This window comes from Mus caroli, unplaced genomic scaffold (assembly GCF_978045245.1).
Source record: "Mus caroli unplaced genomic scaffold, Mus_caroli_1 scaffold_19, whole genome shotgun sequence".
NCBI classification, from domain to species: Eukaryota; Metazoa; Chordata; class Mammalia; order Rodentia; family Muridae; genus Mus; species Mus caroli.
Genome location: NW_028227274.1, coordinates 71,959,152 through 71,987,056, shown reverse-complemented (window position 1 = coordinate 71,987,056; position 27,905 = coordinate 71,959,152). Strand labels below are relative to the sequence as shown.

At 45.1% G+C, this 27,905-nt stretch overlaps 1 protein-coding gene and 1 pseudogene across 1 annotated transcript in view; both read left to right on the top strand.

The window, feature by feature from the left end:
- Positions 1-8,373: 8,373 nt before the first annotated feature.
- Positions 8,374-9,063, top strand: LOC110284961 (large ribosomal subunit protein eL13 pseudogene; annotated as a pseudogene).
- Positions 9,064-18,248: 9,185 nt separating this feature from the next.
- Positions 18,249-27,905, top strand: part of Smad4 (SMAD family member 4) — a 55,700-nt gene continuing 46,043 nt past the window's right edge. The window contains exon 1 of the mRNA XM_021150940.3: positions 18,249-18,582. The gene's annotated coding sequence lies outside the window, so the exon portion shown is untranslated. The remainder of the gene's footprint in view (positions 18,583-27,905) is intronic.

Here is a 27,905-nt window from a genome sequence, read left to right as displayed (position 1 = left end):
CTGCTACCATGTATTTTAAAGACGAGTTTATCCTCTTAGAATGGTTTGGCCTTTAGATCTTTCACTTAGACTTTACTACATACACACAGAGCTGATGTTCTGATGCCTGGGACCAGGAAACCACACTTTAGAATTTCTGCTTACCTCTTTTCAGGGGTAAAAATATTTTTAAAATTAATTTATGTGTATGTGTGTCTATTTGAGTGTATGCCCCGTGTGTGTGTGTGTGTGTGTGAATGCATGTGCCTAAGAAGACCCGAGGATGTCAGATCTCTTGGAGCTGGAGTATCCATGGTTGTGAACCACACAGCATAGGTGCTAGGAACTGAACTTGGGTCCTTGAGAAGAGGGGCAAGTGCTCATAACCACGGAGCCATCTCTCCAGCTCCCAGGGAGGAAGTCTTAACCCGAGTGAGCACAGGGGATATTGTCAGGAGTTCTAAAAAACCAGTGTAAATGCTCATTTGCATGATCCACCTGTGCACACAACAGTCCCAGAATAACAGCACCCTAATTTCACCAGCAATATCATCAGAAGTCTTTAAGATTCTCATCTGTCTGTCTGTATCTGTCTGTCTGACTGCTTGCCTGCCTACCTATCACTTCTGCATGTGTTAAAATTTATTTAAGTTGTTCCTGAGTATATCCTAGAATCAAATTATTAAGTTTAAGGGTTTTTTCTGTGTTAAGGATCAAACACAGGCCTTGCCAATGACTAATTTATACTCTACCACTCTATCCTTGACACACACACACACAGTTGCACACGTGCGCGCACACCCTCCCCACACCACTATATCTGCCTTTTTTCATTATTGTCATGTCTGTGATGTGCCTATGTTGTACACATGTGTATGCATATATGTTCATGTGGGTGCAGTTGTGCATACAAGGGTATACATGTGTGTGTGTGTGTGTGTGTGTGTGTGCATGCACACGCGCATGCCATCTTAGCCATCTTCCTTTTGTTCTTCTCTGAAAGGATCTCGATCTCTCTCTCTCTCTCTCTCTCTCTCTCTCTCTCTCTCTCTCTCTCTCTCTCTCTCTGCAACTCTTAGCCCCGCCTTCCTTTTCCCTGTCCAATCACAGACCTCCTCTGCACTAATGTAATTGGACAGGGAAAATCCCGCGACAGATGGGGAAGATTTTAAAGTGTTTGATAATATTCGATTAAAATCTGTTTCTTTTGTGCCATATTCAAATTTTTATATTTATTTATTTGTGAGTGTACTTGACTGTGTGTCTGCGCGGACACACACCTTGGTACACCTGTAGAGGATAGAGTTCACCTTGTGCAGTTGGTTCTCTTCTTCTGTCAAGTGGGTCCCAGGGACCAGGCTCAGGTTGTCAGGCTCAGCAGTGAGCACATTTACCTGCTGAGCCAGCCCCATGACTTCTGTACCATATTTAATTTTTTTCCATCTGGGTATCTCTTTCATTTGTATTTTCTTTAAAAATTATACATATATATATATATATGTATGTATGTATTTTGCCTGCATGTATGTTTGTGCACCACCTGTGTGCCTGGTGTGGAGGTCAGACGAGGGTGTCCAATCCCCTGGAAGTGAAGTTATAGACATGTGTGAGCTGCCATGTTGAATGCTGGGAATTGAACCTGGGTTCTCTGAGAGCAGCCAGTGCTCTTAACTGGCTATCTTGCCAGTGCCCTCTTTCATGCATGTTAGTCAAACAATAAGAATCGGCTTTTAATATTTTAAAACGGAAACTTATTCTGTAATTTTTTTTCTTCCTTTTACTTTGTGCTATTGGCTTGCCTGGCTTCCCACCCTTCTGTATCTTCTAGACGACACATACTTTCAGGAGTTCGCTCATTAAATGTTTGATTTGTTCTTATTTACTAATTTTCTCTACCCTCATTTTTATTATTTATTTCCTACATTTTTCTTCTAGGCTTTTGTGCTGAATACTTTCTCATCTAATTTTTAATGTGTCTTGTTTATTAAGTAAGTGACTATGACACTATAAATCTACTTTAAACATACCTGGACACGTGGAGTTTTCATGTTAGAAATCATTTCTTACTTTCCCTTCCTTTTTTCTCCTCCCCCCTCCCCATGCTGGGGATTGAATTGATGGTCTCACACATATGCTGAGCAAGTACTCTACCACTGACTATGTCCCTAGCTCCCAATTTATTTCAAAACTAAATATTAGGGCTGGAGAGATGGCTCAGCCTGGTTAAGAGCATTTACTGCTCTTTCAGGAATCTTGGTTCCCAGCACCTAGTGGGGCTACTCACGACCACCGGCTTTCTTCCCTCATACCCATGCTATTCACTATACCTATTTATCTTGAAGCATGACGACCTGATGGCACTCTGTACGGATTTGCTCAATAGATGACCACATTCGCTCAGTCCCAGTGTCGTGCATGTGTCTACAGTCCCAGCTACCCGGGAGGCTGTGACTGGAGGATCACTTGAACCTGGGAGTTCAAGGCCTGTGTAGGTCACAAAGGGGATGCTGTCTCAAAAAGGAGCAAACCAACGAAACATACACACACACACACACACACACACACACACACACACACACACACACACCAAGCCTCCCCTCCCCCCACACAAAAACAAGACAGGGCATGAAACTGCAGTAGGAAAGCAGCCGCCCTCCGAGCGGTCACTTCTGGTGCTTGCACTGCATTTCAAAGCTCTTCCTCACACACCATCTCTCTGCTTTCCTCTGCAGACTCAAAGCTTCCTTGCCTTGCCCTGGGTTGGCTTGATTGTCTTGTGAGTAGACTGGGCTTCCTTCTGCTTCAGGGCCTTTCTATCTGCTCTTCTCAGATTTGTGCATAGCTCACTTCTTGGTTTAGTATCACTACTACTTGCATCCCCCCCCCCCTTTGAGACAGGGTGTCACTATATAGCCTTGCCTTGCCTGGAACTTGATATATGGGCCAGACTAGCCTTGAACTCCTGCACATCTGCCTCCCTGTGTTCCCAGAGTGCTGGGATTAAAGGTGTAGTGCCACAATGCCCAGCTCACAGCTCCTTTCTTAGCATCATTCAGGTCCCTGCTTATGTGTCAGCTCCTCAGAGAGCCTCCTGATCGTCTCGTGTGAAACTGCGCTTGACTTCTCTGTGTTCTTCTGAAGAAAACAAAAAGCAGTTCAATTATATCTACCACCTCCCTCACCTACATATTTATTGTATGTAGCATCCATTATAATGTAAGCTCTTTGGCGAGAAAGAATTTGCCTGGTATGCCAGTGTGTTTCCATCCAGGGCTGTACTTAACAGATGGTGGACACTGGGTAGATTTTTATTGGATATAAGCTTTCATTTAATTATTGGGGAAAAAAATTCAACAGTGTTACAATACCAAGGAAGAAAGGAAGGAAGGAAGGAAGGAAGGAAGGAAGGAAAGAAAGAAAGAAAGAAAGAAAGAAAGAAAGAAAGAAAGAAAGAAAGAAAGAAAGAGAAAAAGGAAAGAAAAAGAAAAGCAAAGAGAGCACTTTACTTGGTAGGGCAAGATATGCAACCTTTATAATCCCAGCACTTGGGACTGGATGCTGGAGGAGCAGGAGTTCAAGGGCAGTCCGTAAACACAAAACAACATACCTCCCCCTCACATACAAATATCCACACATACGCTTTTTTTTTCCTTCAAGCTTTTTTAATGTAGAGGATTTAACTGAGGTTCGGATGTCTAGTAACTTGCCCAGGATTTTTAATGCCTTGTCCATTTGACTTCAAAGATCATTTATAACCCAAAGATGATGTGCTACTGACTCCTAATTAAGTAGAATGTAAACACACAGGACAGTAAAAGTCAAGAGCAGAGAAGTGGCTTGTGGCTGCCTGGATGAGATCAGCGGAGATGGAGTCACTGGGAGGAGGCGTGGGCCTTTCAGATGGATGATGTTTGGGAAGACGGGGACGGGAGGGAGGCAGCTCTCTGTTTCAGCCCAGACCTTGTAGGCTATCGACTGTCCACGAGGATCTTGGCTGAAGAATCTTGTTTGGATTTTCCCTTCTCAGGACAGCAGTAAGGAGAGAGCATTTTCCAAAGAGCTGTAGTAGACCCTGGTTCACTGGAGTCTTGACCACATTCTAAGTAACAGGTATAGCTTTGGACAAGTTCAAGCAAGTTCTGATGAACTTCACAACTCTCAGGCAAAAGTTACTTGCCTGACTGCTGAACAAGGAGGGTGAGCCTCAGAGAAGACTTCGCCCAGAGTATCTTTCTTCCTAAAAAAAAAAAGTATATGTGTTGTATTGTGTGTTGTGTTGTATTGGGTGTTGTATTGTTTTCATGTACATGGGTCAAGGTATATGTACCACAGTGATCGCAGGTGTCTCCCCTTCTACCTTGAGACAGGGCCTCTTGTTTAATCCCCTTATAGTTAGTCTAAATGGTCCATGAGCCTCCCTGGGTGTACTGGTTAGTTTTGTGTCAACTTGACACAAGCTGGGGTTATCACAGAGAAAGGAGCTTCAGTTGGGGGAGTGCCTCCATGAGATCCAGCAGTGGGGCATTTTCTCAATTAGTGATCAAGTGGGGAGGGCCCCTTGTGGGTGGCACCATCTCTGGGCTGGTAGTCTTGGATTCTATAAGAAAGCAGGCTGAGCAAGCCAGGGGAAGCAAGCCAGTAAAGACCATTCCTCCATGGCCTCTGCATCAGCTCCTGCTTTCTGACCTGCTTGAGTTCCAGTCCTGACTTCCTTTAGTGATGAACAACAATGTGGAAATATATGCTGAATAAACTCCTTCCTCCCCAACTAGCTTCTTGGTCATGATGTTTGTGCAGGAATAGAAACCCTAACTAAGACACTGGGGATTCGTCTGCCTCCACCTTCCATCTGTCTGTGGGGCACTGGGATTGTATCCGGCTTTACACGGGCTCAGGTTCAGCCGGGCGTGGTGGCACATGCCTTTAATCCCAGCACTTGGAAGGCAGAGGCAGGTGAATTTCTGAGTTCGAGGCCAACCTGGTCTACAAAGTGAGTTCCAGGGCAGCCAAGACTACACAGAGAAACCCTGTCTCGAAAAACAAAACAAAAACAAAACAAAACAAAACAACAACAACAAAAAACATGGGCTCAAGTCCTTGTGTTTGAGTGCTTTACCCTTTAAGCCATCTCCCCAGACTCCAAGGACATCTCTTCAAAAGATGATCAGGAGTCAGGTGTGGTGGCACACGCCTTTAATCCCAGCACTCGGGAGGCAGAGGCAGGTGGATTTCTGAGTTCAAGGCCAGCCTGGTCAACAGAGTGAGTTCCAGGACAGCTATGGCTACACAGAGAAACCCTGTCTCGAAAAAACAAAACAAAACAACAACAACAACAAATTGATCAGGGATACTGCTAATTCACGTAGGAGGTGGCCCCAGAACCAGCTTTTCTGAAAGGAAGTGAACAGTTCTGGCTGGTAGTCTGATGCAGAAGGGGGTTGTCTGCCTGGAGGTGTCCTCTTCTTTATGGAAGACGTGTGCCCTGCCCAGGTGCCTGGATTGTGAGGGCAGAAGCCACCATAGGCAAAGAGGTACAGGGGCATTTCCCAGGCAGCAGCTGGATGAAACCACTCAGGAACACCAGGGAAACCAAAGTCAGTCCCGGGAAAGAGGGAGAAGACAAAGGCAGACAGGCAACAACAGCGGACACGCAAAGATAAAGGGACAGGAAAATCTCGGGGTGCTGGTGGGTGTGTCCAGGAGGCCTCAGAGAGGTGAGGGTTCTGCATATAAACCCACTCACCATCCTTCCAGAGCTTTTGTGAGGAAATATAAAGCACCATCTGCTCAAATGCACTCAGTATCCTGCTCTCCCGCACCTATGCGCGTATCCCGCTCTCCCGCACCTACGCACGAATCCTGCTCTCCCGCACCTACGCACGAATCCTGCTCTCCAGCACCTATGTGCTGAGCTGAATCCACCTCTTAACGTGACTTTACAACTAACCCAGGAACTTTACAAACAGTAGCTGATGTTGGTCCTAGGTGAAACTAATTATTTTCCTCAAGTGTCTATTCCAAGAATAATGTTTGAAAAATATGAAGAGGATGAGGCTGGGAAGATGGCTCAGTGGATAAGAATGCATGCTGCTCTTGGAGAGGACCCATGTCTGAATCCCCGTCCCCGCGTCAGGGTTCATAACCACGAGTATCTCCAGCTCCTGTGGTACTCAATGTCTCTGGCACGCGTGCTCACACGCACACCCACTTGAGAAAAAGCTGGTATTGTTTAGGTCGTGCAGTTTAAGGTTGAGAGCTAAAAATATACAACACAAATATTAATTCGAAGAGACTTTTAGCACCAAAACGCCACAGTAAGACTGCCAGCTCCTGTTTTATTTCTTCCTGCTCTTGATAAACTTGAAATCTTTGGCACCCCCTTCCCGCAACATCCTCTCTGTGCCTGTGACATTGAGACTTGGATGCCAAGTTTACCTGTTGGACTCGACTCTGCTTAGATAAAGGCTGACTCTGAGTCTCCTGGGAGAAGGGATGGACTGGATGAAGAGTAGCTGTTTCAGTGAATGCTCATCCTGCCCAGCTCTGAATGCTCAAGTGTGGCACCCAGTGGGCGCATGTTCTGTGAATGAAAGCACGTTCGGAAGAAAGGCAGCTCGACCTGCCAGAAAGCATTTGGAGTGGGCAGGCTGATGGCGGTGGATAACTCCTAAATGTTGTCGTTTCTTCCCACTCTGCTGTTGGTCCCTTAATGAAATTGGTGTTTGCATCCCTGCAGGTCTGGGCCACACAGTATGGGACTTTGGCTTCTTGAGATTCATGGTCTAGGGACCAGCAGTGACAGCCTCACTAGAGAATTTGCTAGGAAGGTCTTCATCTAGCCTGGCCCTGCAGTCATTGAATCAAAGCCTTCCTTTAGGTTCTCAAACTGTGTGTGTGCAGGATGTGTATGCAGAACCCTTTCCTAAGACCCCCTTCTGGGTCATCTGAGGCTCTGGCTTCAGGCTACTGCTGTCTGGGGCAAAGGGTAGCACCTCCAACACACACACATACACACACACTGTAGAATGCTGAGGCTATAAAGGGTTGAAATCCTACAGCTGGGGCTGAAGTGTATGAGCTCAGCGGTTCTGCATGTGCTTAGTATATATTGTATATAGTATATATTGTATATAGTATATATTGTATATAGTATATATTGTATATTAGTATATATTGAAGTCCCGAGTCCAACCCTCAGCTACACACACACAAACAAAATAAAATCTGTTCAATATCATTATTTAATCTCTGTTCCATATCTTTTGTAGCAAAAAAGGCATGTCTGTTAGTCTCCTTAATCTGGAAGTAGAGGAGCCTTTCTTTGATCTTTGTCTTTTATGATATTGATATATATTTTAAATTAGTTTATTTTGTTTTGTTTATCCAGTACTGAGGATTGAACTTGAGAACCTTGTCCATTTTTGGTTTGTCTTGGAGGAGGGGCTATGTAGCACTTAGAACGACTGTAAATTCTGGCTGGCCTAGAACTTGCTGTAAGTTCAAACTCAATATGTGCACCAGGCTAGCCTCAAGTTCACAGTAAACCTCCCATCCCTGTCTCCTCTAAGTGCTGTGATTGAAAGCAGTGCTACCGTGCCCCACCCTAGCCTTTATCTTTCATTTTGAAACAGATTAATGACAGGCTTGCATCAGACTTATTCTGTAGCTAATGTCCGCCTCAAATCTGTGGTCTTCCTGCCTCAGCTTTCCCAGTAGGAGGAATTGGAGCCTGTACCTCCAGGCCTGGCCTATTCCTAACGTTTTAATGGTTCAGCGTCATTCCTTGCTGATGGACTGAAACAAGTTCCAGCCTCCCACGTGGCAGGTGTGGGTAGCTGAACAAGGAGCCAACACTGATTAGGCCTGTGCTAGTCCCCAAGTGAGGTGCTTTTCCTGGAGTTATCACTCAGGTCTTATCACAGCTCTGGGAGACTCTGGGAGAATTGCAGGAGGAACTGAGGCAGACTTCTTTGTCCTAGTCCTTGAGGCTACTCTGGAATGAAATTCTTACTTGAACCCAGGCCAGCCGGTCTTCAGAGGTGACTTGCTTAGTAAGTCCACTTGCAGTGCATCTTAAAATGTAATTTTCAGATAAATGTATATAACACGGAATTTACCATTTTAACCCTCGAGAGTAGTCATTTCAGTGTATAATCACCAGCATTATCTAATTCTAGAATATTTCTACCATCCCGACAAGAGACCCTACGCCTCTCTCCCATTTCCTGATGTCCACTAACCTACTAACCTACTTTGGCATCTCTGGATTTGTGTACAGTGGAGTACACCCAACAATGAAAGGTCCACACACAGTAACACTTCGGATCACAAAACATGTTGAGAGAAAGACTCTAGATATAAAGGGCTACACACCCTTTCCGCTCGGCCATTCTCCTGTATAGGAGGCAACTATAGCGCCCAGCCGGAATGGCATGATCCTGAAGCCCCACTTCCACAAGGATTGGCAGCAGCGAGTGGACACTTGGTTCAACCAGCCGGCGCGCAAGATCCGCAGGCGCAAGACCCAGCAGGCGAAAGCGCGTCGCATCGCCCCTCGCCCTGCGTCCGGCCCCATCAGGCCCATCGTGAGGTGCCCTACAGTGAGATACCACACCAAGGTCCGGGCTGGCAGGGGCTTCAGCCTGGAGGAGCTCAGGGTCGCTGGCATCCACAAGAAAATGGCTCGCACCATCGGCATCTCTGTGGACCCGAGGAGGCAAAACAAGTCCACGGAGTCACTGCAGGCCAACGTGCAGCGCCTGAAGGAGTACCGCTCCAAGCTCATCCTGTTCCCCAGGAAGCCTTCTGCTCCGAAGAAGGGAGAAAGTTCGGCTGAAGAACTTAAGCTGGCCACCCAGCTGACAGGACCTGTGATGCCCATCCGGAATGTGTACAAAAAGGAAAAGGCCAGAGTTATCACAGAAGAAGAGAAGAACTTTAAGGCTTTTGCCAGTCTCCGAATGGCCCGTGCCAATGCCCGACTCTGGCATTCGAGCAAAAAGGGCGAAGGAAGCTGCAGAGCAAGACCTTGAAAAGAAAAAATAATGCGCTGTTGGAGAGTTGCAATAAATTTTCCATAAAGCAAAAAAAAAAAAAAAAAAAGGGCGGGGGCTACACAAATAAGATTCTACTTATGTGAACTTGTAGAAAAACGCTTAACTTATCAAAAGGGCCCAAGGAGGAAGATGGCATGAGGGACCGTTTAGAAGGATGCAGTGTCCTAAAACTTGCTTGAGTTGGTGGCAGCTGCATGACACATACATTTACAGAAACGCATTGAACTGTCTACTGAAAAAAGAGATTTAAATTATTTCTCAATAAAACTATAAAAAGTCGAGCATACTATGTGGCCCTAAGAGTTTAGGTACTGAGCGTAGCTTTTCTCATGCTCTGCTCTACCCTATCTTCCTGGGTGCGTCTCCCACCCATCCGTCTCTGCGCTCAAATCCCGTGGGACCCGGGCTGTATTCAAGCTGATGTTAGGACTCGAGAAGCTGGAGTCTCAGGGAACCTGCAGCTTGGACTGTCTGCAGCAGTGCGGATACAGAGTGGTCCCAGAGACTCACCAAGGCCAGGACTGCGACAAAGAGTCCCAGAGAGACTAGGTTCTTTCTGGTTGTGTTGAATTTCAAGTTTGAATCAGGTTTACATCTAAGTTTTTGGACTGGTGATATATGTACGTGGTTTCAAAAGAAGCCATACAGTGAAAAATGTCCTCCCGTCTAACTCACATGGGTTCTGTCCTTACCCTGTGTGGTACCGCCATAGTGTGACAAACTAATTTCTCCTCCCTACAGCCTAAATGCCAGCACGCGAGTCTCTTCGTTATCACTCTGCTTCGGTGGCTGCCACACCTCTGGGATCCAAGGTCTGACACTTTCTGTTGCATGAATGAATCATAACTTATTCAAGTCTTTTTTTTTTTTGATAAATATCAGTCTCTACTTACTTTAGCAAATAATCCATTGTATAATCTTTTATGAATAGTTTTTAGCTATTTATTTATTTATTTATTTATTTATTTATTTATTTTCAAGACAGGGTTTCTCTGTGTAGCCCTGGCTGTCCTGGAACTCACTCTGTAGACGAGGCTGGCCTCGAACTCAGAAATCTACCTGCCTCTGCCTCACGAGTGCTGGGATTAAAGGTGTGTACCACCACTGCCTGGTAGTTTCTGGCTTTTTGAAAACATGGGCAAGTATATCTATGGCTACGTACTGATTTTTAAAAACCATTCCACAAACACATCAAACATTTTTTTTTTATATTTCTAAGTCTGTTCTTTTTGCCTTGAAAAATCCCCTCTTTTCTCCCAGACAATGACTGCTTCACAAGGCTCAGCTGGAGAACCGTTTTTTTCTGATTCCTCTCCCCCCATCTCTCCTCTTAGCATTCACTCCTACACCTTCAGAATTATCCCAGCATTCCACTGTCACCCACAGGGTTGGGAGCTGTTCCAGAATATTGGTTGGTAGACTCATCTCCAAACCTCTCAATATTTGGTGTATAGTAGGTACCGAGTACGGCATCCAATGCACTTGAAGAGGAGACTGGGGCCCCTAAAGCATTGCCCTACTGCCGTCTTTCGCTGTCAGCGATGCCAGTGGTCTCTTGTGGATTTTGAGGGTTGCTGCCAGGACAAAGATGGACTGTGGGTTTTCCCCTCCCCTCCTAATTCCTTCCTTCCTGCCCCGCCTCTTTCCCCGATTGGGACTCTGTCCACAGCTGCCTATGAAGGTCCTGCTCGATCCAGCTTGGACAGCAGCTATTACAGACTTTCAGAAGGAAACGGAAAGATGGAACCTTCGCTCCGCTCACTTCTCGGCTTCTCTTCTCCTCTCAAACTAAAAGAACAAAAGGCTTGGCAGTCAAATGTACATCCAAGTCACCACTCAAAAATACTGTCCTGGACACGAAGCTGAAGATTACTCACACTTCCCATTTAGGCGAATCACTGTTAAATCACCAAAGGGCAACCTGGGGTTCTTCTTTAAATAGACTTTGGGTTAAATGGCTGGACATGGTAGCATGTACCCATCATTCCAGCACTTGTGTGTGTGTGTGTGTGTGTGTGTGTGTGTGTGTGGGCGCGCGCGTGTGCATGTCCACGCGTGAGGAGGGCAGATGGAGGATCTCAAACTCAGTGCCTGCCTGGACTACACATATTAAGACCCTGCCTCCTGCCTCAAAACCACATTGGACTAACACTAAAATGTGTCGGTGACGTGCCTGAGCCTGCCAGTTCTTACGTTGTTTTCATGGCGTAGTTCACTGCTCCTTCCCGTCTGCTGACACTATTGGGACTGTCTCTGTCCTCATAGAGGGCCTGGAGTCTGTGGTTCTCTCTCATGGGAGAGGACTGTTCCTAGGAGGTGGAGGACCGCTTCAGGAACAGCAGGGACACCACACTTTGAAGCCTCTGTCTGCACAGGTCAGAGAGGTGGATGTGGACGGAAACAGAGGTGGCTCACCCAGGCAAGCCCTGTAAAGTGGTGGCTTGGCTCTCTGTGAGTGCTTTGGGACAGTGGTTTTCAAAATGACTCCCTTGCTTGCCTCAGAAAAGAAATTTGAGAGACTCTTGTTTCTTGTACTTTTAAAGGCCATTATCTAAAATGTTTCATTTTAGCTTTAAATGATGCTATGCTTTATTATTTCCATCACATTATAAGTATTGGCATTTTAAAATAAGATTGTTACATCATTCCTCAAGTATATCCAGGGGAATCTAAATAGAATAACCCATCTATCATCCATTAAAAAAATACACGAACAAGCTTTTCTTTAACAGAAATTTTATATCATTCTCTGGTCTCTGATCTTGGATTTCCATTACACTTGTTTCTGGGCATTTTAGTGTAATATTTTAGGCTGGAAAGGCTTTTTTTATTGGTCCACCTATAATATTTCTCTTTGATTTGAAAAAAAATTTATAAAATGGAGTCTCAGAGTCTTTGAAGGTTAAGAAAACCTATTGTCATTGTGTTGCTGTTTCTTCTTGAGACAGGGTCTCTCTATGTAGCTCAAGCTGTCCTGGAACTCAAGTAGATCAGGATGGCCTTGAACTCAGAGACCCACCTACCTCTGGCTTCCAAATGCTGGGATAAACAACATGAGCCATCACACCCAGCAAGAAAATCCATCTTGACTGTATAATGAGTACAACATATCTTGGACACTTTTCTATTGCTGTAATGAAACACCATGAAGAAAAGCAACCTATGGAGGGAAGATTTTCTTTTGATTGACAGTTCCAGAAGGAGAGGCCCTATGGTGGGGTAGGCATGGCAACAGGTCCCAGAGCAGGAAGCTTAGAGATCATATCTTTAGCCCCATAGAGGCAGCAGAGTAAACTGGAACTGGGGTGAGCTACAAACTCTCAAAGCTTGCCCACTGTGACATCCTTCCTCTAACAAGGTTGCAGCAGCTAGAGGTTCCATAACCTCCCTAGACAGCACCGTAAGCATAGACTGAGTTTTCAGATACGTGAGCCCGTGTGGGACACTTATCATTCAAATCACCACTAATACCTAATTGATGCAAACAACATAAGATACTACATAAGAACTAGCTATGTAGCTCAAGATGGCCTCGAGCTTACTACTCCTGACTCAACCTCCTAAATTCTGGGATTACGGGCATCTACTACCATGCATTGTAAACCAATTTTGGCATAGGCTTAAAGTTAGAGTCTGGAGTTGCTGAAAGGTTGCTCAGTGAGTGAGGACACTTGCCACCAAGCCCAACAGCCTGAGCTGACCTTGTCCTCTACACTCATGCAATGATGTGAACACGCAGGTGCTTGGAACATAGGTGGTACTGGTATATACCAGCAAGTACTACAGCTTAGTAAGCGTCTGTCTTATGGGTCATCTACCTTTACCGTCTTCATAGGTGCCATGAGAAAAGGGAAAGCAAGGTGACAGCAGGGCTAAGGTTGGGGATACAGTCCAGGGCTCCCCTAGCATTTACAGAGCCCTGGGTCTGAACCCAAGCTTGGCAGAACAGAGAAAGGGAAAGAATGGGTTGTGGTTTTAGAAAGGTCATGGTGGGCTGCATTGAAAAGATGGTTTCAGTCCAAGGGTAGTAAGGAATGTAGATGCAGGTCTCTGGGGAAATGTGTACCAGGCAGAGGGCACAGCCTGTACCGAGGGAATGAGTGTGGCATCTCCTACCAGGAAGGCTGGAGCAGACTGACAAGTGAGTGGAGAGAGGCCAAGGTAGGAGGGGCAGTTCTGACTTAGAAGTCTGATGGAGTATGGAGACCTTCACTCCGAACAAAATGGGGAACCTTAATAAGGAAATGAGTTGAGAGGCTTTGTTATTTATTGATTTTGGTACTGAGGATCCAGCTTAAGGCCTTGTGTATGGTGGGCAAGTGCTTCACCACAGAGCTGTGTGTGTCGAAGCAGCCCTTACTCCCTCTGAGACAGAATCTCACTACTTAGCTCAGGAGGGATTTAAGCTCTCCATCCTGATTGGTGCGATTACCTGGGGTGTGCCATCATGCCTGACTGGCAGTGATGCATCTCTAGCTGTTATGTTAGAAATGGGAAAGCACAGAATGTGGCGTGACTCAGGCATGAGGTCACGGTATGGGGGAGAACAGCTCAGTTTGTGACCTGTGAAGTCTGAGATGTGGCAGATAACCACAGTTCAGGATTCAGAGAGAAGGGCTGAGCTGGGGATATCAATTTGACCGTTGTCATTGTGTGATGATGTCATATATCTCCGACGGCACTCAAAGTCAAGAGGCTGGGTGAGATCATTGAGAAAATATGTATAGGTTGAAAAAAAAAAGAGAGAGAGAGAGAGAGAAGATTTAAGGAACGAGCCTGGGGCCACTCAGTGCAAGGTTAAATGGTTTGAGAGAAGAGGTGGAGCCACAAAAAGGACAAGGACAAAGAGACCAGGGAAACCAATAGGTTGAAACAAACAAACAAACAAACAAAACCCAAAACTCTGCTCTACCCAATGATTAGCTGTGTCAGCTGTCATAGAAAGGTCTATCAGAATGGGACCTAACCATTGCATTTAGCCAAAACAAAGCTCATTAGTAACCTTTCCAAAAGTCATTTAGACAGAGTATTAAAATGTCAAGTGTGATGGGAGAGCTGAGGAGAGGGTGAAGGACCTACCACTGCGGCTGACAAGTGAAAGTACGGTACATCTATGACTTCATGTGTGTAGTCATACATGTGTGTTTATGTGTCTGAAGATGCATGTGTATGTCTGTATGTGCATATTTGTGGACATGTATGTGGAATCGTGGTGATTTTCCTCAGGCACCCTTTTTTTTCTTTTCTTTTTGAGAAAAGGCCTCTCATTGGGACCCGGGGTTCAATAATTAGGTTAGTTTTGCTGGCCAGTGAGCCCTAGGGATACTTTTGTCTCCCCTTTCCCAGTGATAGATTACAAGAAGGTACAGCTATGCCTGGCTTTTATGTGGGTTCTGGGTTCTCAAGCTTATTGCCAGCTCGGACGTGTCAGTCTTAACATATTACATCACTTATTTTGGGACTTTACAGAAACGGTATTATACTCTAAGTATGCCACTCCTGGATGGGGGAACTAAAAATGAAGTATCACCCTATGGAACACTCTGGTAGAGGCTTTGCAAATGGGGCAGAGAGAAGGCTTTGGAAGAGTGAAGTAACAGCTGTTGGTAGGCGCACGGAATGACCAGTGGAGAGGGGAACACTGACGTCACAGAAAGGAGGGAACAGTGGTCTGCGGAGCTGCTGACCTGGGGAGATGGGTTGGGACCACCTTCAGGGAAGAGCTCGCTTCAGCCAGTGTGTGAGCCGCTTCCTCAGAATTCAGACATTCTCCCTAGAAGGGAGGAGGAGCCTCATGAGACTGGGATGGTAAAATAAAGGTCACATGGCTGGGAAAGTGGAAACTTGGATGGTTTGTTTAAAAAAAATTTTTTTTTAAAATATAGTTACATCATTTTCCCTTCTTTTTTCTCCTTTCAACTGTTCTCACATCCCCTTTCTTTGTCCCTCTAGAATTCATGGCATGCTTTTGTTTGTTGTATATATATATATATATATACACACACACACACATATATAGCATGCAAATATATAAATTATACATATACACACATATACATTATACACATATATGTGTATATATACACACATATATGTACCTAAATAAATAATATATAATATATACCTAAATAAATAAAATCAACTTGATCAGTCCATTTAGTTTTACTTGAGTGTATATGATTTCAGGGCTGATCACTCAGTATTGAATAGCCGCTTAGGACTCATCCCCGGGGAAGAGACAGTATAAGGAGCTCGCGATAGGAAATACCCTCCCCCTGCTTGAGAGAGGGAGAGCAGCAGTGCCCCAGGGATAGTCAGGTTCTCCTTAAGCAAACAAGCAGAGGGCACCAGAAGGGCAATGTGAGGAAGAGCTAGGGATTCCTAGATCACATGGTCGTCATCCCACAGGGCCCTCACCTCCCTGTGTTCATGCTCTGTGGTCCTTTCCCCTTTACAAATGCAGTCAGTGCTTCGTTTTAGGTCTCATACAAGTCTGCGCATGTGATCATGTCACGTAAGACCATGGCCAAGGCAGGTGTTAGTGGTCCCCACTCTAAGGAGGCTGAGGCAGGAGGATCCCTTGAGGCCGGGAGTTTGGGTCAGCTTTGGTCACATCTCTTTAAAAGAGAGATAATGATGAGGCTGTGGAGGCGGCTCCATTGGTAAAGTACTTAGACTCAGCATGGGGATCTGGGCTCAGTGCTCAGCACTCGTATTAAAGCTCCAGTACTTGTCACTCTCAGCATGAAGGGCTCCATGCTCAGCACTCCACAGTGTGTGGGCGCACGTCTGTGATCCTAGCACCGGGGAGGCAGAGTTAAGAGGATTCTTAGAGCTCACTAGACAATTAGTCTCGCCAAATCGCTGAACTCCAGGTTCAGTGACAGATCCTATCTCAAAACAATAATAATGTGGAGTTTGACAGAGGAAGACACCTGACGTTGGTTTCTGACTTTCACGCATCCATGCACACTGATATACACACATGCACACACCAGGTAGGAACACACACACACACAGGACTTCTGAGGGTCAGAGAGAAAAACATAATAATGATATAACCTTAATGCAGCGCCCATCTTAGCTGGCTCTGAAGAAGCCACCATTCTGAAACTTCCTCTGCAGCAGTGTTTCCCAACCTTCATACTGCGGCAAACCTTTACTAGCGGGTTTCATGTTGTGGTCACCCCTCCCCCCCCATCACAGAATTATTTTTGTTGCTATTTCATAACTGTAATTTTGCTGTTATGAATTGTAATATAAATATCTAATATAAATATCTAATGTGCATGATATCTGATATGCGACCCCTGTGAAAGGTGGGTAGACCCTCAAAGGGGTTGTGGCCCACAGACTGAGAACCACTGGTTGTAGAGTTCCTGGGAGGGCCTCTAGCTGACAAGCAGCAAGAGACTGAGACCTCCAGCCCTGTGGTCTCCAGGCAGTGAATGCTGACGACACCTGTGTGAGGGAATGAGTCTTCTTTCCTAAGGGGGTCTTGCTTCTGTAGAGGACCAGTGCCCAGACACCGCAGGAACAGACAGTAGGTGTACTGCTTTAACCTTGTAAAGTGTACCATGCTATACGGTCATAAATACCTGTTACAGATGGAATAGAAGTTTAGTAATAGTAAGATGACTTAGTTTTAATATACTTATTTCAGGAGCATCCAAAGGGTCATGAGTTGATCTACAACCAATCAGTTTTAATGATCTGCCATCTGACAGATCTTCCTTCAATCTTTAAAGTTGTATCCTTTGAGAGTGTCATACATGCATATATACTTTGTATATAGATCTTATCCACCCCAGGCTTTCTTACAACAGCTCCTGGACTCCCCCACCGAAATATCCTCTTCCTAACTTCATCTCTCTCTCTTTTTATATATAACTCAATTTGTACTGCACCTATCAATTTTGATGACAATGAAGAATTGGATTTGCGAAGGAATTTACTATCGATTCCTTTAAGTGATTTATTTTCTCATTGCAGACATCAACTTTTGAATTGTCCCTTTTTAAAGGCTTACCCTGGGGGTGGGGGGCGGTGTTACACATTGGTGTGTGTAAAGTTTCTCTAACAGACTTAAGAAATGACTTGGTCTAACAGCTGGACTAGAAGGAACCCTGAGGGAAGGTGAAAAAGGAAACAAAAAGACACCATATAATTCATGTTTCCTAGACGTCTGAATAATTTTAAAGTTAGGGTCTGCCTATTTAGTCCTGGTTTGAAATTTGCCACGTAAATCCACCAGGCTGGAGCTCCTTCGGCCTCTGCTTCCCAAGGGCTAAGATTTACATGCATGGGCTGTGATTTAAAGCCAGGGACCATACGGCAGGCTTGTGTTCTAGCTACTAAGTACAATATTCATAAAATTATACAAGAAAGTAAGTACAACGTCAAAATCAAAGACGGGCCTTTTGCCACCAAATGCACCACTTTTGTGGTGGGATGGACCCAGGGCTTCGTATATGGACAACAAATTTTCAATTGTCCCTTTACGTTGCCCTGAAAGTTTTAGATAGCGGACCACTTAAGTAATGAGAGATACTTTTGACTTGTTTTGTAAGGTGTGAAGTTCTGAAAATGAGCTTTCTTTGCATCCCAGCCTGCATAACCTATGTAGCAGGTGTACACTAAGCAAGTCTTGAAGGTCGCCTCCAACTCGAAATTCCCGCCTCTTTCCCAACTGCTCACGTTTGGCCACCTCGGGCTAGGCCCTGGAATGTGTGACTTCTTGACTGTCGCGCGCGCCTCCGAGCTCAACCTTTTGGAGCCGCTGTGATGAAAGGGACAGAGAGAGAGAGATCCGCTCGGAAGTAAACTGCTACAAACACCCGTACTCCGTCCGGCTGTGTCCACCAAGGTCTTCAAAAGCCAACCCAACCCGGCAGGCCTGCCCATCGCTCATCCCGTGCTGTCCCGCGCTGCTTGGGTACTCTGTGAACCGCACTCCGTGTCTGAAGAGGGCATCCTGCGAAAAGGCGACTCCCCTCCGGCGCCGCTGCTGGCTGCTCGCACTCAGCCAGAGCCGCCGGGCTGCCCGCGGGCGCCTGCGCACTGGGACCCTCCCTGCTCTGGGCGGGAGGCGGGGGCAGCGGGGAGAAAGGAGCGCTGCGGGAGGGGAGCGGGGGAGGGAAGGGCCAAACCCTGAAATTACCCGGATGTGGTCTCCGCGCGCGCATGCTCAGTGTCTTTCCGACAAGTTGGCAGCAACAACACGGCCCTGGTCGTCGTCGCCGCTGCGGTAACGGAGCGGCTCGGGTGGCGGAGCCCGTGTTCGCGTCCGCCCGGCCGCCCGGCCGCCGTCCTCCCGAGGCCCTTCCCGCGCCGCGCTCCGCTCCGCGGCCGTCCCCGGGGCAGGAGCGCGTGACCGGAGCCGGCGCCCGCGAGCGAGGCCCCCCGCGGCGGGGCGGCTCCGGAGCTCCAGCGGCCCGGCCGGCGCGGTCCGCGGCGCGGTGGGGAGAGGGGGCCGCCTGGGCCGGACGCCGCGGGCGAGGCCCGGGAAGCAACAGCGAGGCGAGGCGCGCCGCGGCGCGGAGCCCAGGTAACGCGCGGTCCTCCCCTGCCCGGGCCTCGGCGCCCGCGCTTCCCCGCCCCGGGGCGGGCTCCCGCGGCGACCGGCGCGAGCGTGGGCCCAGCGGGGCTCGGGTGGGTCGCCCCCGCGCGTCCGGGGCTCCGCGTGCCCGCGCGTGGCTCCCGGGCCCCAACTCCGCTCGCAGTTAGGCGAGCCCGCCGTCCCGGGAACTCGGGCGCCGGTCCCCGTCCGTGCCGCCGCTCTTTGTTGTTCGGGAGGAGTTTGGCCGCGGCCCGGGCCGTCGCGTCGGGCCGGCCCGAGTGCGTTGTGCCCGGGGTGCCCCGGGTCGGGTCCTCGTGCCTTCCCCCCCCCGCTCCCCCCAGCAAGTGTTTGTTTTCTCTTTGTCCCCACTTTCTCTTCCTGGTTGTGTGCTCTGAGTTTACGTTTGTAGCTTTGATTTGTTTACTTTTTGGGTATTGTGGGTGATGGCGGCGTGCGGGAGACACTCTTAGCGCCTAACTGAACCACCCTCCCCTAATAAAACGTGTCTCCTAATAAAAGGCGTAGTTTATTTTATTGTTAGGGCTACATGCACGGAGCGTGAAATTGGTGGAGGGTGGAGGGCGTTGGCTTCAGCACCCCAAACTGCTGTTATGATTTCTCAAGCCAGATTTTCAAAGACAAGGGCGTGTTTAGTTAACTTGAAAGGTTCCTTTGCCAGAGGTTTTAAAAAGCCCTGTTTATTGATAGCTCCTCCTCACTGCCCCACCCCACAAAACCTGGAATAAACTTAATTTTTAAAGTTGGTTTTCAGGTAATTCATTTTAGAAATTATCAGTACCTTCAGCTTTTGATAACTTAAGGTGGGATTGTCACTTACTTAGAAATAAAGTAACGAGATAAAGAGGGAGTTATTTTAAGCACCTTGAATTCGTGTTCTGCAGGCTTGTAATCTCGCTTAATTTTTTAACAATCGTTGAATTTTGCCAGATTTAGCATCCTTTTCCTCTCAGTTGTAGCTTGAGTCTTTGAACGTTTTAAGAATCAGGTTCAGGACTTTCTGCTGACACAAACCGTGTGGAATCTTAACTGAATGTACAGAAATCTATAAATTCCATAAAGCAATTAGATTTCAAGCACCGCATTTGAATAGTTTTTGTTAGAGATTTTACAGATTTACCTTGCATTCAGGATATGAAGCGCTTGCAGTTGAAATGTATGTAGCATAGGCTATTCAGAGAAGTAAACTTCTCCCTACTGTAGACTCTGTCTCTTGGATCTATCTGGTAGGATTAGTACATGTTATTTCAGAGTGTAAATGATTGCTTTAATATTACTTAAAATACAGTTTCTCCCTAATGCTTTGTTCAGTGTACTGTCATGAGTCTCTAGGGCTTCTTGCTCCTCTCTTCAACTCCTGACCATCCGTGTCTCTCAGCTTCTCAGGAGCTGGGATACAAAATTGCGACACGGTGCTCATAGGCTCAGGAGTGTGTTTTCTTCAGTGACCTGGTTACAAACATGCATCTAGGCAGACTAATACCCATAGCCTGAAGCAGCTTCAGATGTGATGAATTATGTAGGCTTCAATTGCTGGAATTAAAACAAATCCTTTCCAAAGAGAATTGACATAACGGTTTTTAGTTTTTTGTGACTGTCTTAAGACAGGTGGCTTTTTTCTTTGCTTTCTAGGCTTTTGAGTGAGTATGCATTAAAGAGGTATTACATATTTTTGTTTTTGAAGATGTAGTTGACACTTTTGGACTAAATGCTTCCACTGTAAATCTTAAGTTGGGAAGAATTAAAATTGTGTTTACAGAATTAAGGAAAATTTGTGCTAAGCAAGTCAGTGCAGTGATTTGGCGTATGTTTTATATGGACCCGAACTTCCCTGATGGCTTTGCTCTTGAATTAGTTTTGATTATATGAGATGTACAGATCTTGCTTTCTTTAAGGTCACTTTCATGTATGCTACATGTTAATTCAAGTATTCTGTTGGTGAGTTTTGTCTCTGGATTCTCTGCTTCACACATATGGGGGAGGGGCCGTATTGATGGTGGAATAGTAAAATACTTTATGCAGACCCCCCCCTCTCAGTTAGAACCCGTTTTTTTATTTTTCTAACTGAGCCAGAGTTATAGAAACATTGGCACACACTATTCTAATTGCGCTGTGCATAGCTGGGGCCTGTACCAGGGCAGTTAACCCTGCAGAGTCTGCAGAGTTGGTTAAATCTAAAGTGCATATTTGGGCTTCTTTAAAATTTGATCTCTAGATGAGAGCACAATCCCTTTTTTTTTCTTTTTTGTTTTTGATGAAATATTACCTACTTCAGTTCTATTTTGTCCCCCATCTAGTTGATGCCTAGGTTTTTGTTTTTGTTTTCATTTTTGATTCACCCAGAATGAGTGTCTCTTTATAAGCATCTTGTAATAGCTTTCTCAGTGCTTTCTTGTATGGTTGGATACCCCGACCCTCCACTGTGCTGTGTTAAAGCGGTGAGGAGGACTGACTCAGGTGGTCCTCAGTTACGCATACAGCTAACCCGACTAAAGGCTGTCATTGTTTCTGTGCTAGGTGAGAGCTGAAGTTAGAGCTGAATGTCACATTTAGTACAGCTTTCTCAGGCTACTTAGTTCCTTCCCCCATCCGCTGATTAAGATTCACTTAAGGTAGACATTCAGATAACTGATAAATATGTATAGATAGCATGCATATGAGCTACTTCTGTTATGATACTGTAATATCCTCAGCTCATGCTAATGAGTCACATTTAGAGTTGTTGGATTTTTTTCCCTTTATTTTAAAATGTGTAATTTTGGTAATGGAAAATTTGGCTGAATACCAGCTTCTCAGAAACAAGATATTTTAGATTGTGTCACCTTGACACTACTCCATGATATAGCTGGCATCCAGGAAAATGTATTTGGAATATGAAATTGACGACTAGGATACTAAGGACGAACGAGTATGGTACTTGCTTATGTAAAACTAGACTGCTGTGCTCAGGAGCTGAGGTTGCTAAAGTCCATCGGTCAGACACTTACTAGAGACAACTGTGTCAGTCAGTTTGATGTTGATTGTCTGCACAACACAACTGCTTTTTATTCATATTTTAGATAAGAGTTGTTTTCCTAGTTTAAAAAACTTGTTATCATATGGGGTTGATTCTTATTTATTTTTTATCAGCTCTAGCCCCCTCTGTTGCTAGGGATAGAACTTAGGTCGTCGTGAATGTCAGGCAAGTTCTTCCACAGAGCTGTGGCCTCCCAGCTCTTTCTACTTCTTTTCAATCCCAGAATTTAGGGGCAATGATTTCAGTCTTGTTTGAACATTGACATTTCTTGGAGAGCTTTACAAAACAGTGATGCCTGACTCCTACCCACAGAAATTTTGATTTAGTTGGACTGGGCTGTGTAACCATCTTAGAAACCACAGTAGTTGAGCCTTGGGGTCCTCATCTTTTAAGCTGGTTGGTCGTTTTTACATTCTTTTCTTTCTCTTTTTTATTTGTTTAGGAGACAGGGTCTTATGATGTAGATGTGGCTAGCCTTGAACTTTGGGCAACAGCAGGCCTGTGATATCTTTTTTTTTTTTTTTTTTAAGATTTTATTTATTATACGTAAGTACACTGTAGCTGTCTTCAGACACCAGAAGAGGGAATCAGGTCTTGTTATGGATGGTTGTGAAACCACCATGTGGTTGCTGGGATTTGAACTCAGGACCTCTAGAAGAGCAGTCAGTGCTCTTAACCTCTGAGCCATCTCTCCAGCCCCAGGCCTGTGATAATTTGCTCAGTTCAGCTTTACATTCTTTTTAATGCAGTGATATATTCATGCAGAAGGAACCATTGCAACTCTGATTTAGTGGGTCATTCTTCCTCTCTTGCCTACCTCCCCTTCCTGTCCCCCCTTACTTTATTTTAAAATTATTTGTGTTGTTTAATAACAAATTTTAGGATGCTTTTTCTTATGATAATGAAATTGGTCTCTAAATTAACATTTAAATTCCCAATAGAATTTGGTTTCTTTTTTTAAAGATTTATTTCCATTAATTAAAAAAAATCCAATGTATATGGATTTTTGCCTGCTTGTATGACTTCACCACTTGTGTACCTGGTATGGGGGTGGTAAGGAGAGGGGGCTGTGGATCCCCTGAAATTGGAGTTACAGATGGTGGTGAGCCACCACATATGTTCTGGGACTTGAATCCATGTCCTGGAAGTACACCCACTGGTTTTTAACCTTTGAGCCATATCTCCAGTCCCTTATTAATTTTTAGCTACACATGTGTGAGTGTGTCTTTGCAGGTGACTAAGGAGGCCACACGCCCAAGGTGGATGCTAGGAACCAAACTCCAGTCTCTGCAGAAGGAACAGTGTGTGCTCCTGTCTAGTCAGTTCCTCAGCTCTGGAATTTGGTTGTGTTAAGGGATTAGTCTGCTTGGAAGTGATAACGTTTTCTGACCATGACTTCACAGCCTTTAGAAGAAAGTTGTATTCATTAACCCTGTGCGGTGGGGGTTGATTTATGTATTGTGAGAAAGTTGCTCAACTAGCCCAGCTAGTCGGCAGTTCTGTAGGGAGATCCTCTGGGTACATGTTCTCTTTCATTAAGGTTTTTGAAGTGATTAAAGGCAGGGCCTTTGCCCTGGTTAGACGAGTGCTGTGCCTGCCGCTGAGCTCCTACCTACCCTCTCCTCCTTGTTGAACCTGAAGTCCCAGCAGAGTGCTGGCCTACAAAGTCATCTGCACCACTGGGCTTTGGAAGAATGATTTATAAAAATATAACTGTTCTTGTCCTGTAATTCCATCACATGTGGCAACACGCATGTACGCACCCATGCACCCACGAGCCCACACTTGAGAATGGGAGTGGAGTGGAGGAATCATGGCTATCACTGTTAGGAAATAAAGGCCCCTTGGTTGTGAAGGTTTGGTTACTTATACTGTTTATTCTTACTTATTTCTTATACCTTTTGATCATCAGTACTTTTGAGTGTTTTGTTCAGAATTTACCAAATTCTAATTTACATGTTTGAATGCATCTTTTATTATTAAACAGAAAAGGCTTGTGATAAACGCTCTCCTTGTAGGGTCTGAATGTGGATGAATGTGCACAGCTTGAGCTCTCTCCACTTAAGTGTGTGTTATATGTGCTTGTGTGTGTGTGTGTGTGTGTGTATGTATGTTTTGCCACAGGGCCTTGAATTTCAGATCGTCTTCCCTTGGCCTCTTGAGTAATGGGGTTACATATTTGTGCCCACACCTGCCTTCAAAATATATTCATAAATGCAGAGCTGAATTAAGGATATTTATTAGTGATAACTACAGACTAGTTAATCCCAGAGAAGTTAGTTAATAGGTGGACAGTCATTGTATCCGTGGAATCATTTGGTGGAAGGATGACAGAACTAATGCTTAATTAGCCAACTGAAGCCAGGAGTTGTTAACCTGATCTACATAGTGAGTTCTAAGATAGCCTGGGCTACGGTTTGACCCTGTGTCAAAACAATAACAAATGAACAAACACGTAAACTATTCTGTAAGAAAATGGTTCAGCATTTGGAAATCTGAATAACTCACTGAACCTGTGTTTTCCTAGGTTACCAGTTCCCAAGGTTATAAATACAGAGTAAGATGGAGAGATTGATTTTTGTGAGTCACTGAGCGCATCTGATGCTACAGGCCCTATGTAGATCAGGTGAGGACGAATGTGATGGTGCAGTCCTCAGTCCATCATTCCAGGGCAGAGGCAGGAGGAGCTCTTGAGTTCCAAGCCAGCCAAGGCTTCACAGTGAAATGTTTTTTCAAAGGAAACCAAAAACAAAAGTGGTAAACTTTAAGTTGAAAGAATAATTTTATGTGTGTAGTTACTGAAATGATGTTGGTAATTATTTTTAAAAGCCACTTTATTATTACTCTTAAATTATGTGTATTTATTCATGGTGATATAATTTGTTTTACTGTGGTTTTGGTGACGGGTGAAGAGAAGCCTGTGAGTTAGACCTGTGCGTTGTAGAACTGACAGCGCGTTAGACCGCGTTAGACTTGGGCTCTTTACCTTGGCTTTCACCTGCTATAGCTACTTGGAGCTTTTGTGGAATAAGACACAGCCCTCATCCAGTTGCCAGGTATTAAAACTCAACTTAATTTCCAATCCTTTAAAACAGCGATTTCCAAAATATGCTCTGTAGACTTCTGGGAAGCCCCACACTCCTTTTATTAAAGGGGTCATGAGCTCAAAATAATTTTCATAGTAGGGCGGGGACGTTGTTTGGTCTTCGCTGTGTCCACTTGCACTGCGGCACAGAGCAGCAGTGGGTCGAGCGGGAGCCTCTTGGCATGAATTCAAACCGTGTGCTTTTCACATCCAGCTTGAGCTTAGGAGTGCCTGTGGTGAAGAAGTAAACAAACAGCTTTAGCTTTTAAATAGTCTGTATTTTGTGTGCGTCTGAACCGTTCGTGCAGGTTCAGGTGTACTGCTCATGTCTAGGAACACTGCTTACTGGACTGCTGGCTGCACACTGCTTCTTGATGGAGCATCGTCCTCATTTTCCCTGCACAGAAGAGTAGAGCGCCTGTAGCTAGACTGCCCTTTAGACCTGGCTGTTTGGTGACAGGAACGGCACAGTCAGGAAAGTGACTGAGCTGTCAGAGAAAAACACCAGTCTTTCAAATGAAAATGAGAGTTCTGGAAAACTTGGTTCTGTCTGCATTAGTTAGCTTTTTTTTTTAATACTTAAAAGATTTTTCTGGTGAGATTATTGGTAATTTTTAAGGAATGTGGTTTTTAAAAATCCATGAAAGCTGAGCACGGTTGTTGTGCCTGTAATCCTAGCCTGTGGGAAGTGGAGGCAAGAAGATCATGGCCAGGCTGGTCGACACAGTGAGTTCTAAGACAGCCTGTGTCAAAACAACAACAAATGAACATACAAAATATTCTGTACGGAAATGGTTCAGCATTTAGAAATCTGAGTAACTTGATGAACCTGTATTTTCCCTAGGTTACCAGTTCTGAAGGTTGTAAATACATCCAGAGTAAGATGGAGAGATTCATTTTCATCCAGAGGGTTGTCCTGGATGCTGTTGGTCAGTAGTAGTCCACTTTGCTTTTGAGCTTGCTGGTGTTGTAGTGCTCAGCTCCAGAGAGCTGTCTGGTTTTACTTCCCAGCATGGCCATCTCGCTCAGCTTTGCTTTTCCTTTTCCTTTTCCTTTTCCTTTTCCTTTTCCTTTTCCTTTTCCTTTTCCTTTTCCTTTTCCTTTTCCTTTCCCCTCCCTTTCCCTCCCCTCCCCTCCCCTCCCCTCCCCTCCCCTCCCCTCCCCTCCCCTCCCCTCCCCTCCCCTCCCCTCCCCTCCCCTCCCCTCCCCTCCCCTCCCCTCCCCTCCCCTCCCCTCCCCTCCCCTCCCCTCCCCTTTTTTTCCTGTCATGGGTTTGGTAATGAAACTTAGGTCTCATGCTTGTTCCCTTACTGAGCTACGTCCCTTAGTCTCAACCCAGTAGGTTTCTATACAACAAGTCTCAGAATTCAGGTTCCACTTAATAACCTTAACTGATCTCCATTTGCTAAGTTTTGGCATTGAATAAGAGATGGATATCCATTATTATCTGAGAGGGATATTAAAATATTCTTCAATTATACATATATCTGTGACACATTTTCTTCCTGCATTTTAAAATCCACAGCTGATTGAATGCTAAAGAAGGTAGAATCCAGCTGTTATCTGTTCATCTACACAGTAGAAAAATTTGCACAGATATAAAATAGTGTCATTTTGTTTGTTTGTTTGTTTGTTTGAGACAGGGTTTCTCTGTGTAGCCCTGGCTGTCCTCGAACTCACTCTGTAGACCAGGCTGGCCTCAAACTCAGAAATCTGCCTGCCTCTGCCTCCCAAGTTCTGGGATTAAAGGCATGCACCACCACTGCCTGGCAAATAGTCTTATTCTTATATTATTTTTTATAAAAGTTATTTAGGCTATCATTAGTGGGCCTTTTGAAAATGAATTAAATTTACTTAAAATTTTAATTTGTAATAAGATACATGTTAATGTAAGCCATATTTTAAAAAATTAGGGTCAGAAAATAGACAAATTTGTAAATAAAGAGAATCAGAAAACAGTTTGATGGGAGTAGTTTTAAAGTAACTAGTTCTAGTTCAGGAACATGTAACAGGGGACTTTGTTGGCTTGAGTTTAGATAGTTAGATTTAGGATCCCAACCATTATTGTCAAAATCACCTTTTAGACTTGATTTCCTGTTAAATTCACAGGGTAACTCTTACCAGTGTTAGGTCTAGTGTAAAAGGGACTTCTTCCCCTCCGTTGCTGAGAAGGTCTCATGGATTTCAGGTTTCTAGCCTGTCTCCAGCTCTCCAGTGTTACAAATTTAGGCATGTGCACAATAATGGTTGAGATACCCTGGATTGATCCCCAGGCCCACATAAGCTAGGTATCTTGCTATAGGTAGGCTGTCTACCAACCAAGCTCATCCCCAGCCTTTAAAGGGCTCTTTTTCTTTTCAAACATCCCTTCCCCATTTTCCATCAGAACTTAATATCACTGGCTCAGGTTCTTTCCATCCCTGGGACTACAGTGTGGCCAGGATGCTCTGCCTAGGAGGTGTCTCACCTGCCTCAGTGAGGTTTTTCCTGGAAAATCAGACTGCCTTCGCAAAAGGGTGAAATATATGCTGGCCTAGGAAATAGATGCCATATATAGTATTTATTGATTCTTTTTAAACAATATGATAGGTACTGTCTGCGTGACTTTTAATTTATGGCAAACCTCCTGCCTCAGCCTCCCAAGTGCTAAGATTACATATACGTATGAGCCATCATGCCTAGCTTCAGAACCTGTTAATTCTAAAATCAGATTATTTCATTTAAAGCTGGTGTTGTAAAAACATTTAAACCTAGGACTTAGGAGTGAGCGACAGCACGTTCCCATTGTCTCATACTGTTCATTCTAGGAGCAAATGTTCTTTTTGCTGCATTGGTTGTGTTCATTTACTTTATGCTTCTAGATGTTGTCTCGCTACTCAGCTGTCCGCATAGCATCTAAGCTGTAGCTTGTCACAGGGAGGTAAGGCTGAACAGTTGCTTTTCTTGCTTATGTTTAGAATTTTTTCCCGGTCATATTTCACTAAGCCAGCACCTGCAAGAGAGCAGACCTCTTGATCTTGTAAAAAATATTTCCATGCTAAGTATCAGGTTTAGAGTCACTTACCAAAACACGTAACTTGTAGGAAGCGAATGCTCGTACAGTGTATGTCGTAGAGTTAGTTCCCTGTGTCTTTCTCACCTCTCCCCACACTTGGTGCTCACCCTCCTGTGGACTCCATCCCAGCTCCTGAT